Here is a 20,582-nt window from a genome sequence, read left to right as displayed (position 1 = left end):
GCCACGGTGGGGCTGGGGTCTCATCCTTAGGATGAGAAGTCCCTGGTCAGGAATTTGGGCTTTGCACAGTGCCTAACCAAACGATGGGTTGTCTTACCATGATGAAAAGGATACCATGTTTTGCTTATAAATGAGAAGAAAGAGTTTTGGTTTGTTTGTTTTTGGTTTTGTTTTTTTGTTTTGTTTTTTTATTTTCATGAGAGGGAATCAGTTTAGCAAAGAGAGAGGATGAGCGGGAAGACAGAAAGTTCATATATCAAAATCGGCGCTGCTCAGGTGTGAGACAATGGTCTTAAATGAGTTTCACAAGTTCGTAAATTTGCTGATCCTGTTTTTCAGTGAGGAAGAAATATTGGCTGATCAACACTGGGATTCATAAATAACCGCTGAAGCTATGAAAGCCTGATATGGATTTAAAAGGAAGCGTCCACGCGGGTAATAAGCCCATGCAGTTTTAACAGCATTGGGCAGCAATGTAAACAGTCTTTGTGCCACTGTTAAAGCCATGCGACATCTCATTCCTTAAAACCGTGAGTAATTGAGTTTTCTCATTACCCTGATTATTCACTGTGACGAAAAGCAGGGATTTTTCTTTTCTAGTGGCCCGAAGGCTGCAGTTTGATGCCCGTGGTGGCACGGGAGCTGTGCGTGCCGGCTGGATGAGGGGCAGTCCCAGAGCACTTTCAGACGCTTCTTGGAAATGAAGCCACTGGAAACTTTCCCACATGCAGGCAGACTTTGCTATAAGCTCAAAGTACTGTGAATTTTGAGACTTGTGTGTGGTTTGGTTGGTTGGTTGTCGGTTTGTTTTGTTATTATTTTGTTGGTTTGTTTTCTTTCTCTGCAAGTTTGCAGTGGCAAAAGAGGTGGCCGAGCAGGCATTAGGAGAATTGAATGACTTAATTGGACTACTTGCATATTGTCGCGTTATTCTGCTACCAAGGATGGCAGTGTAAATCTCAGAGAAAACAAATCCATTTCAGAAATGTTACCTATATGGAGATTATTTGCATCCTAAACCCTGTGTGTGCCTCCTCCGCCCCAACAAACAAACAGCTTTTTTGCACTACTGCAGTCTCTAAGGATATTTGCAGAGATAAACGTGTGCTGAAGTCCTTGCAGGATGGAGCACTGAATGGGAAGGAAAACAAAACAGGAATATTGACACTGTCTTTCCTGTGTAAAAAGAATAGGTACTAAATTCTCTGTTGAGTCAGAAATACTCTCCTGGACAGGTCTTGGGTCTGCACTGTCTAGTTTGTCCTACTCAGGAGCAGGACATATTTCTGGGGGACTTTAAGGTGATTGTGCTTCGAAAATAATGCAGAACCTCCCCCTTTGAAAATGACTACCACAACGGCTGTGAGAATTTTTTTTAGAACAGACTCCTCACCTCCTATTCAGAGGGGGGAAAAAATCCCCTGCCTCAAATCCCAAGATGGTAGTGTGTCATACCAACCAACAAAAGCCTGAAAAAACAACGACAGTTTTATTCCCAGCAGTAGCTCCACTATTGAAACAGGAGCTCCAAGAAGGCCCTTAGAGATTTTATTTTATTCTACTTTATGAGGCAGAAGATCAGGCGAGGCGATGAAGAATGCCAGATTAAGAGTCTCTGAAATAAATGATGAGGATTTACTCTCCCAATTTAAACTCTGGGCAGCTGGGTGGGGTTGGCCATAGAGTGCAAACCCAAAGTGGGGAACAACCTGTGAGCCCGGGGAGCCTGTGAAGGCGCATTTGAAGTTCATTGCATTCCCTGGGGAGTGTGGGGTGTGCACCCCTGGCCCCCAGCGAGGGAAGGGAAGGGCTGGACCTAAGGGCATCAGTGCGGTTGACTTCTGTCTCAGAAATATCAGACTACAGTTTGCTGTTGTCCTCTACGGCACATATTTGAGTGTCTCCTCTCCTGTTACAATATACCACATTATTAACACCAGCTAGATATAACTACTGTGACGTCGCAATAATGTAGTTGGGTGTAATGAGTTTATTTAGCAAGAACCTGTGCTCGGTGTCTATAGTTTCACCATGCTCAGCCTTTATCCTGTTTTAAACTGCAACTCTGGGCAACATTTGCTAAAATTAAAACCCTTGTTAGGTTATTTCTCTTAGGAGAAAGTGACGTTGTGACTTGGCATTTTTTTGACTTGGTATTTTTTTGACAGAGTCCTGCTTGTTTATAAAATCTTTTGCCCTTTTAGGACAAAAGAAATAGGATCTATTTCACGTGTTTGGAAACGTATTGCCAACAAACGCAACTTGTGAAGGAAAGGTTCATATTTGTCCTTTCAGATCATCTCCGCTCTCCTTGCAGACGAGGCTTTTCCTTTTTTTGCCCCTTGGTGCCAGCCTCGTGCAGCTGCAGTCCATCAGACCCTGCCCTCCCGTTGCATTTGCTGAAAGAGCACCCGGTCCCCCGTGGCCCAGGGATGCCCAGCCCCTGCCACCGAGCCCCCCGGCTGGAATGTCGGGTCCCACTCCCACATCAGCAACCGGGAAAAACAAGAATCATTTTATCCATTAAACTAAAAAGGGCTCAAGCAGTAACATGTAGCTGATGGTGAACTTTGATACGTCCCACTGTAACAGTACTGTGATGAGATTCAGTTATGGATTCATTAAGTCCCTCCATCTTCATTTCAAAAAAAGAACATTTTCCATTGGTGGGTGGCAGATCTTCCATGTCCTGTAATGTAATCTGTCTTTTCCTACCTCGGCTTCCAAGTCAGTCTCACAGCTGAAGGCTGATGTCAGAAAAGATTCGGGAGCTGTGCACATCAGGTTTCTGCTGTCATGATTGAATTGTCTGCTGTTACGTGGACTGCTGTGAGTCAGGAAGGAATTTATTGTGAATGCAGTCCTTCTGGGAATGAGCTTTCAGTACCAGAAGCTAATTAACTAATGCAGTAGCTTTGGTTTTTATAACAAATCTCTGGTGTTTCTGCTAAAAATGAGTCACATCTTCGGCTATGCAGACATATGTGGCTACGCTTAGCTCGTCAGATCTGTGCTTAGTCAACTGAATCTACCTTTGAGGGGTGTTCATTTCCCATGACACAAGTGAGAGGAAAATAATAGATACTTAGCACCCCTAAAAATGTAGACTTTTGTTCTTTCGAGGGAACCCACATATCTGTATGAACTTAGAGGAATTATTACCAGAATGTTTATTGCGTATATAATCCTCTCAAGTACAGATTGGGTTAGATTTCTCTTCTTTCCTCTAGACCTTCCCTGAGAAGCTCCCCACCAAATTGTTGCTCAGCATCCAGTGTGTCATGATTTAAAAATGCTTCTGTTTCCCAGAAACAATAAAATCAATAATAATAATAATAATAATAATAATATACTACCAGGAAAGGGATATTGGCCGCTGAGGAGGTCAGCTCTTGCTGAGTGTGAGTAACGGGCATCAGAGGCTCTCGGGCTGCAGACGCTGCCATCGCTTTGCATGTGGGGCTGGGCTGCTCACCACGGCCAAGGGCGGCTTTTCCAAGGTGTGGTGGGAGCAATAGATAAACAAAAAAAAAAAACAATTAAAAGACCAACCAACCAAGTAAACATATAAATAAACACCTAAATAAATAAATAAAGTATCAGGTAACTAAGATAGGAGACTTTCAATCTTCTATTTGTTTTCTACAGTAGAACGGGGAGGGATTTAAAATGAATGCTGCATCTGGAAAAGGTAAAAGTGATTCTTCCAGATGAGCTTGGTGCCAAGCAGCGCTGCCGGTGCTGAAGCCGAGGGATATGCTGGCCGTGCTGCCTCGTGCCCGGATGGAAAGCAAAGAATATTTATGGAGTTGCACTAGCAACTGCTCCTCTTGCAGTAATAAATAGTCGATCTCAAAAGGTCATGATCATATATAATATCATTCTTCTGGTAATGGATGCACAATAAATACATACAGTTTGCTGTCGCTGAATTTATCAATGCAGGGCTCTGAGCCTGCTAAGAAGCTTGAGAGTCAGGCCCCAATACTGCGAGGGGAAGGATTTTTTCGGTCTGCTGCCAGAGCGGCTGTTGATGGCCCTTGAGGGGTGCTTGTATGGATCTGAAATCAATCGCTAAAATACCCGGCAGCTTCTGCCAACAGTTGGGATGAAAAGGCTCTTTAAAATGATCACTGATGTAGAAGTTTGTTGACAGTTGTTACTGTAGAAAACTTTAGAAAATTTTTTATGCTTACACCTGCATCTTACAGAGGTCCTCATACATAGTGATATAATACAAGAAATGAAGAAATGTAATTTATTTTTAGCTGAAAAAATGTGCTCCTATAGTTGGATTAGCTAGGTTTTCACTTGCACTTTTTTCCTCTTTTTTCTCTTTCCGATTCTTAACAGTATCCATGCTGCTAGATTACCCCAGCAAATAATTTTTAGCTTTTAGTATCATGAGTTCACAAACACTTCTGAGCAAGTATACAGCTTGCTGTATGGTGAATTCGGACATCCAGAAGATGTTTATGTGAACAAACCTGATCTTAAGAGCAATTAACTCTTTGAACAGTTTAAAATGAGATAGAAAGAACGAAGTGTTTTGTTTCACACGTTTAAGCAAGGTTTTTAATGACCAACGCTTGTGGAGCAGCCCTCGAAACGCAGGCTGCCTTGCCGACCCCTCACGCGACTTTCTGGGAGAAACACGTCGTGTCCCACTGTCACCTCCCGCTCGGGTGGGCGAGACAAGTGACTTGGAGCCGTAAATCCCCGACGGGGCGGACGGCAGCGGGACAAGTCTCAAAGTCCACGCACAGACATTTATTAATTTCCCACAAGGTACTAATTGGATACCCGATAATTGGCTCGGTATATAATGAATCATGGCAAGCGATACAGTATGTCTGGCGTTACTTAACGGTACGAAGGGAAAAGGGGGAAAGGAAAAGGAGGGAGAGGAGAGAGAACTCGAGCTCCCCGGCCCGGGGCCCTGCGCTGGTCCCCTCCGAGCTCGCCAGGCTCGCATCCGTCTCCTCCTGCTCTGCTTTTCTCTTCCTATCCCTTGCTTGCTCGCTCTCGCTCCTCACCCCCCCTCAATTTGCACACCCTCTCCTCAGGGCTGGCCCCAGGCCGCCCCACACACCCACGTGTCGCACGTCTGGGGAGGGGGGGGTCCCTGACAGGGGGCTGTGATGTGTTCGGGGGTGCCCACTTCACTCTGCCCTTGGTGACCCACGCAGCAAAGGTCACTCAGGGCACCGAGGGCTCTTTCCCCGCCGCCCCCGAGCAGAGCCGTCCTGCCTTCACAGGACTCCCTCCCCCAGCCCCCCCGGGCTAACACGGCCGCTTTAGCAGCTCCAAACTCCACCTTATTCACCCCAGGACTAGAGCTTCGGTGCTTGCGAGTGTTTGAGGCGTTCCTCGGCTCGGGGGGGCTCCGCTCCCCCCAGCCCTCAGCCCTTTCTCAGCCCCTGTTTTTCTCAGCCTCTGTTTCAGGGAGTTACAAGTCGGCTCTCATGCCCTAATCCCATTTTATTTTATTTTATTTCCAAAGAGCCACCTCAGCAGGCAGGGGCCAGCAGCCACTCTCGCTCCTCTCCGTGCTGCCTTTGGCTGCAGCTCCCTCCCGGGGGTTTGCTCTAGGCAGGGGCACACTGGATTTTCAGACCTGGGATGGGGCATCCTCCCAAAGCCTGGGACTAAGCTTCCATGCATCTCTATGGGGACTGCTACGAGCTCTAGTGACACTTATTTTTATGAAAAAGAGTCCTCCTAGGTGGTGTTACCCATTTTTCCTAATTTCTCCTCATCACTGGGGATGGGTGTTCTTCACCACACCACTACGGGGAGTTTGTAAATGACTATAATAAAATAAATAGCCATTAAAACCACAATAAATTTTTATTTCTTTTGCTTTGCCTTCCATGAGGAGTAACAGGGGAGTCCTGAAAAAAATGTGTGTGACTCTAATCGGACCAAAGGCAGAAAGTCCTGGAGAGGCAGGAACCTTGCGGCGTCGGGGATTGTCAGGGGAGGGAGCGGGTGGGCTGGACGGAGGGTGAACATGGTTTCTCTTCACCCTCCCCGAGCTCCTTCCCCCCACACGTGGAGAGGGACCTTTTCAAATCCACATTTGAGAAGGGCCACAGGATTGTGAAAGAATAAGGTAAGGCTGGGTGAAGGATTTGGGGAAAAAAAATCCCAAAGGAAGCTCCTCTGTGTCTGGTGCTGAGATGAGACACTGTGGTGAGATGAACGATGCTGTGGAGGCCACCAACTCACCCTCATTTCAGGAGGGATCTTCTGCTCACAAATAGTCCTTGGTTGTGTTTTCCTTTTCTGTCTGTATTCCTTTGTGAGCCTCTCACATTTATTATTGACTTTCTCTTGGTCACACTTAGGTAAAAACTGATTAAATTTAATTTAGATTTAATGAATGCAATATGGGAATTCATAGAGCAGTTAGAAGGACTTAGGTTCTGTTTTGAACTGTCAGTGTTAAAGAGGTCCAGGCATCCACAGCTTGAATCTATAGAGTAAGTCCAATATTTTCTGCTCAGAAAGCCCCCATCAAAATTAGCCAGACTCTTGCTATTTGTTTTTAATTGTAGTGGTCAGAACAACACGGGCATCTGTTCTACCAGTAGACTGAATTTCATTGGGGTGGAAAAATAATAAGCCATCCTCTTGAATGATATTTCGAACCATTAACCCTCTTAGGTTGGTGTGTGTAAAATGTCATTTGTCTTATATACGTTTTTGCAGAACATTGTATTTTCTTGCCCCAGCTTTTAAAATGCAGTGGGTCTCTAATGTTTTGAAATGACAGTTCTCTGCTTGTGATTCAATGCCTGATATTGCCTGTCTCATCCTCATGCCCTGTTGCTGTTCCCCTCTCAGAGTTAGGACCAGATCCCACGGAATAGAGACCTTCCCTTGATCCTCCGCAGAAATGAATCCTCCACCTGCTTTTTTTCTCCCAGGAAGTTAGAAAGTTAGAACAGATCACTTGTGGCAATAGCAATTTCTGTCTAATAGCTTTGTTATAGACATGAAGCTACGCAGTCTAATGAGCTGTACACTTTAATGATGTCCTGATAATGGTAGAATAGAAGAGATTATATATATATTTTTAAGTGTAGAAAAGGCTGAGAGTAATGAAGTGTGGAAGGATGAACCATTTAGGTGGAATACCATGAATGCCTGAGTCAGACAGCTGGGCTACTTAAAAAAAATCGGGTATTTCCCATAGTGACATTCCCTGTGATTTAAAAAGCTCATTATACCCTCTCTTAATTTTAACCCATGTGATTATAGTTAATACATATCGTAAATAGCATCTGTCCCAGATGATCGGTGATAAGTTAGACCTAGTGACACAAAGTAACTCTAAGCCTCCTAATGACATCCAGATGATAATAACCATTTATTTATTGATTACATTACTCACCTAACTGTATGCTGAATGTGAGAGAGAAGGAAAACACAGTCTGTGTGGAGCTAAAGTTGAGTGGATTAAATAAGGCGGACTGAAAAACTGAGTTTAAAGCAAAATGACTTCACTTGTTTATTTCTGAGAAAAACACAAAGATGTTTTGGTTTGTTTTTTTTTTTTTTTTTTCCCTTTGCATTCTCAAAGCTCAGTGCTAGGAACTGCTGACAGATGTCTGGATTAGAACTCTTCGACAAGTAACACACATTTATATGAACAACAACAATATTTCCCCTGGACTCCTGCTCCCGGTACCTTTAGGGGCATGGCAGTGCGGCAGTGGCCAGACACATGGACAAGATCTCACAGGTTTGTATGGAGCAGACAGTTTTCACTGATGTGATTGTTTTGTTAATGGCACTTCTGAGGTGAAACTTGGGGGTTTTGTTCAGATATATATTTAGATCTTTGTTTTCAGAGGATTTGGGTACTTTGGTATTGTTTTTTTCTCCTGTATTTCTTCTCTGTACAGGAGGATAAAAAGGCTGTGACAGCCCCTTGGCATGGTCACCCCATCATGGGGACCCTGGGCAGCCAGGGAACAGACCAGACCACTATACCTCATTCAAGTGTTTTGACAAAAATTGTAAATATTTTTTTTTTTTTTTTTTTTAATTGTGGATATGTGCAGATCTCCTAGTAGGGAAAAAGGTCAGGGGAGAGCATGCTCCTACTCACCTGCAAGACATTGTGACACTTCTTAATGGTTTTCATTGCAGTTAGAAATGCACCATAAAACTTAAGTCAAAGGTAAGGAACAAACTGCCAAATTATTCTGTTGGACTGAGGATGTTCAAAGTCATTGTCTAAACTTCTAAATCTCACAGGAATTTATCAGGTCACAGGGTAAATTACTATTATTATTATTATGTCTCTGGCAAACAGATTTATTTTTCTGATGTGCACGTAGCAGAGTTCTGCCTAAATTCACCGTGGGTTGGATCTGTTAGTAGCCCATGTAACTAGTAGCCCATTTCAAACTAGGACCTTTTGCAGGAGCTGAGCTTTGGAGATAAATGTTGCCCAGAAATGTTGCCCAGGAGGCCACAGAATGCTTTCTGAGCACCCAGGCCAGGACAAGGCGATCCAAGTCCTTCTACTTCAGCCTTAGATGAAGCAAAATGTTTTCTGTAAGAGAGCTCAACTTGCTGAGGTAATGTTTTCTCACTCTCTTTATTTTGGTAGAGAAGCATCGTGTGCATGAGGACCTGCTGGGAGGGCAGAGGAGGGACAGAGAAGACCTGTAGAGCACAGTGGGAGGGAAATACTTAACACAGCTCTTTAACCTGCACCTTTATTCCCTCTCTAGTATCTCTTACGATGATTTATACGAGTGTGGTACAGCAGTGCTGGATCTGCATGAATGCTTCTAGGAAAAAAAAAAAAATTTCCCACGTGCTTGTCACAAAGCACTTGTCGTTTTCTAACTGTTTTAAAAAATATTTTATTTATGCAGTGTCATGTATTTTTTGCAGGGTTTACATAAATATTTATAACCCCCTGCATATCTTTGATATGAAAGTAATTTCTCTTATGATTCTCATTCAGGAAATTACAGCCTTCTCAGCAGACATTAAGGAAGCACTTGCTCCTCGTATCCCTTCTTCCCCTGCCCTTGTGTGGAGGAATCATTTCTTTGGTCCCTTCTGAAGGTGACAAAGTGCAGGCGCAGCCCAATTGTCATTAGCGCTAAATGATGCGTTAGGTCTCGTGAATTTTGAGCACATTTTAACTTACTATTAGCATCTCAAACTTGCTAGGAAATGTAACCAAAAGGCCAGCTTTTGTTCGAGGGAGTGCTGGAGCTCAATGGTGGGGAAGCTGGGGGTCTGTTGCTGGGGCATCCCCCCACCCGTGTCCCCGTGGGACGGGCAGAGCCCCACTGAGATGTCACCAAATGTCATGGAGCGGCACCAGGCTCGGGTTTGTCTCCCTGCAATTAGTCTCTCACCCTCACAAGCACGTGCTTTAAATTGTTGAGCCACCTATTTTCTTCACCCGATAATTGTTTTAGGAATTATTCATACTGTGTGCTTGGCAAGATTCATAGAGGTTTCCTTGGGAAACTGCAGATCTTCAGGGACTTGGCTAGTTTATATTCACAGAGCTCATTGTTCAGAAATATCCAATTTTCTAACTATTCTTTAAAAAAATGAATCATTCTTCCCTCGTATGCGCTAGAAACACATTTCTCATGCAGAAAGCATGTTTTCTTTTACATTTTGGCAGTTGCACTGTAAAGCAGAACAACAACAACATACCAGGGCTAACAGGGCTTGGGACTACTGGCTGTCTTCTCAGCTCTCGGCGTTTTGATCTTGGATCTGCTGCGTCCCCAGTGAGTTCCCCATGAGCAGAAAAAGCAAACCACGGTGGCCTCGTGGGTCTATACTTCTTGTATGAAGCTGAAGTATGGTTAATTCAGTATGTTTCCTGTGCTGTGTCCTTGTTAACTGTAGGGAGGGACAGACTTCAGGGAAGAAGTGGGTGTTTTCACAGGCTGAAAACCTCACCCCAAAATCTGTCCAGAACTGCTGCACGGGCTTTTTGGTACGTGGTCATGTTTCTCAAGATGGTTCATGTGGATTGGAAACTGGCTTGGGGACTTAAGCTCATTAAGGGTCTTGGAGATTCTTGTGAGCAAAGTACGGCAGATGCCACCAGGAACAAACATTTATGAGATGTTGAAAGCAGCCCAGGTAAGTTGGGTTATATCTGTTGGTGGACATGCTTTGTGGGTCTACTCAACACTCTCATTCCATTTTTACCTCAGTTATTGTGATGACATACGAGTTTTGGGGAAAAAAACTGTCTGTCTCCAGAGTGGCAGCATCTCTATGGGTACAAAATATCACAGTTTCTTTCAAAGACCAGCTCATCCCAGCTGAGGATCTGGCCCTGTGTGTGATGCAAAATGTCTGCTCTCTTCCACCTACCCCTGAGAACCAACAGGGCCAGGATTTCACAGTGAAAGGTTGGTGGCCTAAGGACCCAAAGCTGGATAAATTTCTGCTGGCAGAAGCAGTGCTTGCAGTACAGCCCGTGCTTGGACAAGCGCTTTGTCCCAGGGCACTTCCTGCACACTTGGTGTTTTCTGATAGATTTAAAAACACATGGTAGTTTTCAAACTGGTGTTTAACCTTCTGGGAATGCATCCTTCCTTTCCCATTGCTGTGATCTCCTGCAGATAAGGTTCCTCATCATGTGCCATGGGTGGGCTGATGCCTATAGCAGTGCTCGTGCCCTAAGGGTTAATTGCTTACTAATTATCTAAACTGGTTTTTATTTTTTTTTACAAAGAACACAATTGCTACTCAGAACCAGTTATCAATATGAGCTTAAGTTTATGAGTGTGTAATTAAAAAAAAAAATGATCCTCTAAATCTCCTCTCTTTCCTGTATGAATTATGATATTTGAAAGAAATACAAAAAAAAAGGGTGAGCAACAGAGCACATTAAAAAATGGTCTAAAGTTACTCTTTCTGAGGGCATGTTTTTCAGTTATGGCAACTTGGAGCAGGATGGGGTAGGACATGGGACTGATCTTCCAAATTGACCTAAGCCTTGATTCAAAGCCTGAAATGATTTTGAGGGTGGCTGTATTAGTCCCCCCATAGCTGCTCTCTTTTTTATGTTTTTCTATCTCCTCTTATGAAGACACGAGTGAATTAGCATGGAAACACTGTGGTCTTCATAGGTAGGAAAAAATAGTTGAAGGCACACAATCCTAGCACTGAATTTGATGAGATTTCTCCATGTTGTGTTTTCCCAAATCTATCTTCTAACCGTGATGATAGGGATGTGGATGTGATAGATTTTTATGTCATTTGATCGTTTAGGGCAGATACAATTTTCCAGTTTCATGAGGTTTACCCAGGAAAGAGCTGGTATGTCTGTGATCATATTCAAACTGACCCCGTCTTGGGTGTCATCAAAACTCTTTTGGGAAAGTTAAATAAGAGATGAGGTGAAGAGTTTTGTTGTGACTGATAGCTGAGTTGGATTACTTGGTCACCACTGAGTGAAAGATAATTTTCACTTTAGCCTTGACCAATGTCAGTGTTGTTCTGTTCCGATGTTTTTTCTCTATAAAACACACTGCCTCAGTGTAGGGTCACTGATGCCATCAGTTGCTCTCGGGCTTTTTTTAATATTTAAAGCTACACCAAGAAAGTGGAGAGAAATCCCCATTAGCAGCCTTTATTTTTTGTTTTGGTCATGCCCATACTAACTAGACAATTTTAGCTACTCAGAATTAGCAAAATTCTGGTGTTTACAGGTGAGCAGGCAAAGGCTACAGTCACTGAAGAGTCCCTAAAACAGTCCCCTGGGGTCAGAGCCACCACAAAGGGCTGGGTGTGGGTGTTCTGTGGGTGCAAAAGATCTTGAGTTCCAGGCTTCTCCACCCAAATTCAGATGTTAATAAGCAAGTTGCTGTAAATTGCTCGTCAGTAGGTTTTGCTTTCTTTTTAGGCTCAGCTAGTTTTCTCTTGGCATAATGACACCTAATACACTAGTGGGTAAATCAGTGGGGATCTATGCTGGTATAATGAAAAGGGTTTAACTACCTGCAAGTTATCGTATCCATCTCTGATTTTAATCACATCTCTGACTCTTTGGGATGCAAGCTGTTTCTCTTTAGTCTCCTTCACTTATTGCTGGAATAGAAGTGGCTGCACATGAAGGATGTTGAAAAATAGGTTTAATTTAGAGAGGATACTTCATGCTTCATGTGAAGGTTCATACATTGTGGATGGAGAAGGTAATTTGATTCATTGATGGTTTGGTGGAAAAAGGATATATGGAATCACTGTGGGAAGGAGCCCGGCCAAAGGTACAGGGATTGGGCTGCTATCTGCACATAAAATCTATCACACTAAATCATACAAACCAGTGTGAAAGGGGGAGGACAGAGCTGGTACATTGCACTCCAAGACCTTTGATTTGTCACTTCCACAGGTGTTATTTTAATTTGAATGTATTTTCCTCCAGAAAATATAGTCAGTGATCTGGGTGTCGAAATAGGAGCATATTCTGCGAAACGTCAAAAAATGCATCACGTTTCTTTGGAAAGAACAGTCCAGGATTCTGTGACTGAGCCCGCCAGCTAAAGTCAGCCAAGATCTGAGGCAGGGAGTACCTGGTGGGCAATTTCCATAAGTGGAGCTTTTGTCAAAACTGCAGAGCAAAGCGAAACCCATGTTTTCAAGCCTTCAGTTGCTGCATCTTAAACTGATGCATCCTGTCAGATTGGATCTCCCGTGTCAAGTTACAATCTGGCTTCAGATGTCACAACCCAGCACATCAGCGGCAAATCTGCCAAGCTGGGTCTTCATGTGAGAGCTGTACAAAGAAGCAGCTTATGGGAAGAGCTTTTATTTTTGGATGCACTTCCCATAGAATGTTTCAGACCAGGTACTTCTTCTAAAAGCTCTCCTTGATGAAAATAAGAGAGTATGCATATCTCTGCATCATGAAAGGATGTTCCAGGCACAAGACAACACTGGATATCTTTTAGCTCTTGTTTGTCTCCAGCCATGGTTTTCTCCCGTGCCAACCCTCAGGTGCCAGATTGCTGCCATGTCCCCTATGTGAGACCGTGTTTACATTTGTGGGTCACACTGGCTTGAAAAGATCTGCAGGTGTGAAAATCGAGTTTTCTTTTTGAATAAAAGCATTTGGCATGTCCTTTCCAGACCATATCTTCAGTGTGAGGGAACCCACCACTTTCAGTCCAGGGAGGCAGCTTATGTTGCCCGAGGACCTGTCCCAGAGCTCCTCTTGAAGCTGAGTTGTCTGCTATTTCTGTAAATAATGCACTTGGGCAAGTTTATGCCAGGGAAAAATGCTGATTTGGCAAGCAAAGTATTTTTATGCTGCTATACACAACTGGAGGATATGTTGGCCTTGTCTCAATGCAGAAATGTCTCCTTCTTACTGTACTGGAAAGTCTGTACTGCAATTTAGGATCAGTGGTTATCTGGGCTCTGCTTTGCAGTGATAAAGCACATCTCTCTCCATATGTTGTATTAGCTTTATGATGTGCACTCACATCACATTAAATAAAAAAAAAAATTAGCTTTAATTGTACTTGGATGACAGAGCAGGATTGTGCTGTCGCTTGGATTTTATATTAAAATAAAGATCCTGTGCTAATTCTGTATGCATATATTAGAGAAATACCCAATAATTTATCTTTTTAGTTAAAGGGTAAGTAAAGTAAAAGTTAGTGTATAGTAGAACTCTTAGTGGCTACCCTGGTGTTCAGTGAGCATGAGGGCACAAATGGGAGATCCAAATTCTACACTTGTATTTTCTAACAGAGATCTGTCTTGCAATGAAGTCCCATGCTGGTTAAAAGTCTCCTCATCATTCTCCTTCCTTTACATTATTTAATGGCCTTTTGCCATGTTTTAGACATATATAGTAGGTCCCAAAACAGGGAGGAGGAAGAGGGTCACTGTTAAGGGCTGCAGCCACAGAGATTGCTGAAGGCTGCACATCTGGTGCAACTTGGTCCCTCACATCTGGATGATGTGACCTCATCTGTTTGAACAAAAAAAGTTAATTTTACCCCTGGGAATCACGGGCATGGGAAAAATAGGATAGCAGCTCTGTAGGGTGCATTTTCAGAGCGTTGCTGACTGTAGGTCTCTGCTGTCCCCCTTCTGTCACCAAGGATCAGACCCTTCCAGAGGTGAAAATGTCCTTAAAAAACTCTTTCTCTTTACACTTTATACTTGTAACTGTCCCTGGTGACAAGTCTGTAACGTGTTCCCATTATGTCGTCAGGCCAGAGATCAGAGCCCGTGCGGATAATGGAAAAACACGTCCTCTTTGTCAAGCACCAGCGTCTGCCCTAATGGCAAATACTAACTTGGTTGAGAGTAACACTTTTTGCGACCTATTTCCTGCACAGTTAATTAACCTTCAAAATCGGAGGCTCATGTAGTTCGCTAGGCAGAAGTAGTCTTCTAGGACTATGATTTAATTAAACATGACTAAAGGGAGGTGGTTGGCAGAGCAAGGTGTTTGCATAGGCATTGTCTGACCAGCTCTGGGCATGTGGAGTTTAACATGAGAAAATAATTGTATTTGGCACCTGCTTAGTATTGCACTTCATCTGCTGCTTCTCCAGACCTGCTTCTAGGAATTAAAATCATCACGTTGTATTTGACAATATTTTTTATGTATTATTGACGGCATGTTATAAAATTAAATTGCATCACGTTCATTGTAATGCAATTGAAAAGTTTCAGTCTATTAACGTTTTATTGCTGGAGGGGACGGTAGCTGGTTGTTTTTGAGCTACACATCATATCCCAAAGGGCACAAGGACTTGCTGAAAATATGGAAAATTTAGCTTTCAATAAACATATTAAATTGTTACAACTTGCTCATGATAGTGGTTCACTTGCACTATAATATTATTTTCTTTAAGGTTTTGGAGACAGTGGTCCCTCCTGTGGTTTTCGCCGTGTGCTGCAGAGATACCACAATACAACAAGGCGACAACATTTATTTAAGCCTCTTAATATTTCTCAATCAGCAGCGTGGGATGTTTTCTTGAGAGAAAGACCCATTCTTACACTGAATCTCTATGTTAAGCTATCCACAGGATAGGGAGGCTTAATCTTCTTGAGGCTTGTTAGGAGCCCTTCCTAGCGAAATGCAGAAAACCGTATCCTTTTTTATCAGGAGCACTGCTTCTTATGCTAAATTCCAGCTTGTTTTTAGAGATTTGCCAGGCATAAACGACTCACGCTGTGTCCTCTTAACAGCCAGTTGAGGTAGAGCGGCGGAGGGGCTGATGTTCTCACGGGTGCTTTCTCCACTCTCCTCATAGGAATAAAACACTGGCCAACACTCTGCTTTTCTGGGGTGATGAGCCCCAAATCTCCTACGGACACCCCTGCTGAGAGCCGGCTGAGTGAACTACACCTGCCTGGTGAGGGGTGTTTCTTAGCAAGGCGAGGAGTCCACGTAGCAAACAAACCTACCCTAAGAGAGGAAAAAGGGCTGTTTCATAGAGAAGTAAGACTCGAACCCAACTTTCCTGCCAAAGTAGCTGCTTGCCTAGCTAGCGACCTTGCTGCTAAAGGCAAACGTGGTGAACTAAAATCAAAACTCTTCCTTTTGGGCTAAATAGCATTTTTAAAGTTAAAATGGGAAAAATAAATTTAAGTAAATTTGGTTAAAATTGGAATTTTTTGATGCAAAGGTAGTGGGAAGCCACTACAGAACATGAATTTCACTAAAAAAGAATGGATTAATATGACAGTGAAGCTGTTACACATGAAATGCAGCTAAATAAATGTATATTTATATCAATATAAATAAGAAAGTACTTGTGTTAGGGCAATGTCTGAACAAAGCGGAACACATTAGAGAAGTGGATGGCGTATTTTGGGTCAGCACTGCACACATCTTTCATCATCTTCTGTCTGTCACAAACGTTTTTGATTTCTGAATGAGTCAGAAGTTGAACTGTACAGCATAAAACCTAAACTCTGGGAGAAAATAACCGGTGACCTTGTATAACAAATACCTGCGTTATTTCTTTTGCTGGAACAAGTGCATCTGTAAAACTGTCGGGCAAATGGGGAAAGCTGCTGTTGCATGGATGAAGCAGTTTTTAAGGCCATATTTCAGACTCTATTCTCTCTCAGTTTGCATTATAAAATACTGATGATCTCAGAGTACCCATTTCTGGTACTCCTAAGCACTGATTGCTCCTCTTTCAGGACTGCAGTTGTCTTGGTTAAGTGAAAATTTAGGTGTGCAATATAAGCAGGGATTTTCACATCTTTAATAAATAAAATCATTTCTCAACAAACTGCGGGCATGACAAGCATTGATTTAGAGGGTTATTTCTATTCGCTCTTTGTTTTCAATCTTTCCCAAGCAAACAAAGCAACAGTGGGCCCCAGAGAAAGAATGCTGTGAGGAAGCAGAAATAAAGACTACTCACTTGAACTCAGCCTAAAGTTAAGCTTAAAAGGCCTAGAGAAAAGTATAGATTACAAAGGAATCCCACTAGACTTTTGTATTCAAAGGAGAAAGTATTCCCCTTCTGGTGCCTGAAATCCAGTTTGCAATGTTGAATGAGTGCCTGAAAGTTTTCTGATTAAACCATCCACAGGTCCCTGCAGCAGCGGTTTTAGTCCTGGCTTCCAATTTGAGGGAAGAGAAGCTTTCCTCAGTGAAATTTCCTCATGCAAGTAAAGATCAAATAATTATAATTTATGACATCACCCGGGAATGAAAACGTGGCTCCTTTTCATCTTTTTGTCTTTTCAGAAAAAAAAACAAACACAATTTGCTTGGCTTTCTGTTTTGTTTTTTTGTTTTGTTTTGTTTTGTTTTTTTGTTGTTGTTGTTGTTTGGGGTTTTTTTTTGTTTGTTTGTTTGTTTTGTTTTTTTTGTGTGTTTTTTTTTGTTTTGTTTTTTTTTTGTTGGTTGTTTGGTTGTGTTTTTGATTTGGTTTTTTTTTTTTTTTTTTTTGGTAGCTGATTTTTCCCGAGTGCTCAGCAGATTTCCCCCGCGGAAGAGGACTTTTAGCTGGAGGGAACCTCTTCTGCACGGCCACAGCCCCACACCCCACCAGGAACTGGTCCCAGGCCATGTTCTCCTTGCTCCTTACTGGGACAGGGTTTGCACTGCCGTGTTTCTGCAGCGCCAAGCACAGCGTGACCCTGGGCTGCCCTGGAGCCGCCCCAATGCAAATATTCCCGAGATGCTTGGGCCGAGAGGAGCCGTGATACAGCTCTGCATTGTTGAGGTTCCATAGATAATATATTCCCACAAGGATCCTCAAATAGCAGAATAAATTAGGGCAGCCCTGAAGCTGTTGTAATTGATGCTCAGGCTGACGGAGAGTACCCGTTAGAGCCGGGAACAGAGTGTCCCCAGTGCGGTCTTCCAGGGAGAGCCCAACATCAGGACATATTCAGCAGATGCTCGCTGCTTTTCACATCTGTGTGGATATGGAAAAGAAGATAAAAGCCTTTCTGGTTGGTCTGTTTGTTTTTCTTTCCCTTTGTATGTATCTACCTCATTTTTTTTTTTTCCCTGGTGCAACTGCACTGGTTGAATTGAAGGCAACACGTAGCCCTTCTGTGGGTGCAAGTGTGTGGAAAGGTAAGAACCCACTCAGGTTTTTGTTCTCAAATTTTCAGGATTAACAATAAAATGGAGGGAAGGGGCTGTTCTATTTATTCTGGAGAAACAAATCTTTGAGAATATCTCACTGTAGAGAGATCAGAGTGAAAAAGGTAAGAAGAAAATGTAAAGGCAAAATTAAGAAGGAACCACATGTAGAAGACCATAGACCATAACTTTGGTTAGTACTTTTAGAGATAAACCGGCTGAGCTATCGTTTCAAGCAAACTTCACTTACAAGTCATTAAATAAGCAATTCTACTATAAAAGTATCACTTCCTGTTTATATGATGAAAGGTGCTCTCTATGTCTTTAGCAAGTTTAATGTTCATGTTTAAGAACATAAGAAAAATCTCTTAATATCAAAGAAAATAAGAGTATTGGTTCCTTTTTCCTATGCCCGCAAAATTCCTGTCAACCTCTGACTTAATTTTTCCAAAATTCACACTGCTTGATGTTGTTATCTAAATGGATTCTGAAGAAACACAGATGTTTTGGGTATTTATCAAGTACAATTTTTTTCTAAAGATCTGAATACAGTAATGATTAGTTAAATCTAGTAGAAATCCGTGGAGTTTGAGAATTAATCGCATTTGCAGCAAGAGACTTGGCTTTCCATCCAAGATGACCCCAGAGCTCTTCAATCACCAACATGGAAAGGTTTACAGAAATGAGTGCGTTTCTTTACTGGGTTATAGAATTATAAAGTTTTAAAAACAAATGCAGAAAAGCAGTTATGAGCAAAAATGCTGCTGCAACATGAATGAAAACTAATACCAACCTTTAATTTATAGTTTTAACATTTAATTTGTTTCATTCACATGCTGGCATCAGGCTGCCAGGGTGTGCAAATCCCTCTGGCAGCAAGATCGGGATGATCTGGGGGGGGGTGGTGGGGAGGCTGAGTTGGACAGAAATCTGGTGGAAACCCCATCAGACCAGTTGGTCTTGGCTTGGGCAAGCTCCCTCTGGTCGAGTTGTCCTGTACCTACATTTGCAGCTCTCCGCTTTGCTCTACCACCTTTTCTGGCCAGGGCCTGATTAAGCACATCCACAGCCAACAAACCTTTCCTGGGTTTGTAGTCCAATTTGCCAATGACATAAAGTTTCTCTCTTCAGCAAGAAATATGTTCATAAAGTTTGAAAGGATTAGCTAGGCATCTTTTAGCAATTCAATAAGTATTTTATGATCAATTTTAGCTAAGGCCAGCATTTCTGCAGGCAATTGGTCTCTGGTTTTGACAGTACTTTGGCTGGATTTCACAGATGTGAATGGGAGCTGAAGGGTCTCACCACCTGACGGGGATTAGATCGCTGAAAACAGCAATCAATTTCTGAAAACTACAACTTCTGATAAAATTCCCAAAGCATAAACAGCAATGTATTCAGCTGGTATAAATCAGGGAAGTTCCACTAGGTTTAGCAAAGCTAGCTTACATCGCTGGAAGTTGTCATCTTTTTTTCAGATGCTTTTGAGAAAACACCAAAAGGATTTTTGTGTGTGTGTGTGTTTCTGAGCCTTTTGGATTACCAGCAAAATAGGCCAACCATGAAGAAAAATGCAACACGATCCAGAAAGTCCTTCTAATTCATTCTGGTGAAAACTAGCTCTTATCAACATTGTCATTAAACATATTTCCAAACTCCCATCTAATTTAAATAGGCTACATTTCATACAGTTCAGGAGTGCCTGTGAAGATTCCTTATGTTGTTTTTTATTAAAAAAAAAAAAAAATCACTGCTTGGTTGTATTTTAAGATGAAGCTCTTGCTCTCTATAACCTATATGATTGAAATGTTTAATGGGCGTAGGAACTGGCAGTGGTTGATTGCTCCAAAACCTTCAGCCACTCATAGCTCAAAGTTTGGGACTGTGGTATGCAGAAGTAAAATTTAATCAATGCATTAAACCCAAATGGAGCCGTTTTAGCGATATAAACAGAAATACCTATTGCTACCCCGGTGCCTGTGGTGTTGCCTCCGTACGTTATGGGTAAACCACTGTGTAGAGTGTGGATGCTTTCTCTGCTGGAGATTCCTGGTTTGGTCCCCGGTGTTTTGGTCACGATGGCAGCCGTTGCCAACAGATATAGGGAATTTTTTATCTCAATCAGGTACGAGACATGTAACACTGCATCATGTGGGAGCAGATACGCACTGGCCTGGGCATTTGTAGCTGCACATACATAGGCTTTTAAAATGTTCTGCTCTTTATTTCCCTACAAATATTTCACACTTCAGGTGGTATCAGGATGTTCTTTTGGATTTAGAGTTTTTTTGGATGTTTGGATATTTGAATGGGGGTGTGTGTGTGTTGCCTTGGCAGTTCAGTTTCCTCTCTGAAGCAACAGTGTTTCAGCAACCCACACGTACTAAAAAACTTAGCTATTCCTTTTGTTGTTGTCACAGTCTGCATGGTGTACAGTGTCCAAACTAAAGAGCTTATTTCTCTTATGGAATGTTCTTTAGGAAGTAATCCTAATGGGTTATTCAACAAAGTACTTTTTATTAGCTTAGGTGATGTTTCATCCATTACACAGAGTCTTTCTGAAAAGCAAAAAATATGAACTGCTCAATGTATAGTTTCTATTAAGAGAAAAATAAACAATAACAATAAGAAAAAAAAAATAACAAAAAGGTTATATTGCAGCAGAAGAAATAGACACTGTTAGCTCATCCTAAGCATTTTTGTTCATGATATATACCACAGTTCAACTTTTAAATCAAACCAGATCATGCAATTTCATGGTGGCCAAACAGGAGAGTCATTTCTTACAGTGTGGAGCATTAAGAGTGGGTAAATAACAGTCTGTCCCCTTCCAGAAAAAAAGGAAAAAAATAAGAAGTGGATTGTTTTTCCAGTAAGGGGCAGATCTGTGGTTGTGTTTTGCACTTCTTATTTCTTTCCCGAGGGAAATAGCAGATGGTTTGAAAAAGCAAGAGGATACTTGGCTCAGGTTTGAGTGCTCTCTCTGGTTGGG

The sequence above is a fragment of the Tyto alba genome, unplaced genomic scaffold, assembly GCF_018691265.1.
Source record: "Tyto alba isolate M040663 unplaced genomic scaffold, T.alba_DEE_v4.0 Super-Scaffold_1, whole genome shotgun sequence".
NCBI lineage: Eukaryota > Metazoa > Chordata > Aves > Strigiformes > Tytonidae > Tyto > Tyto alba.
Note: the sequence above shows the minus strand (reverse complement) of the source record.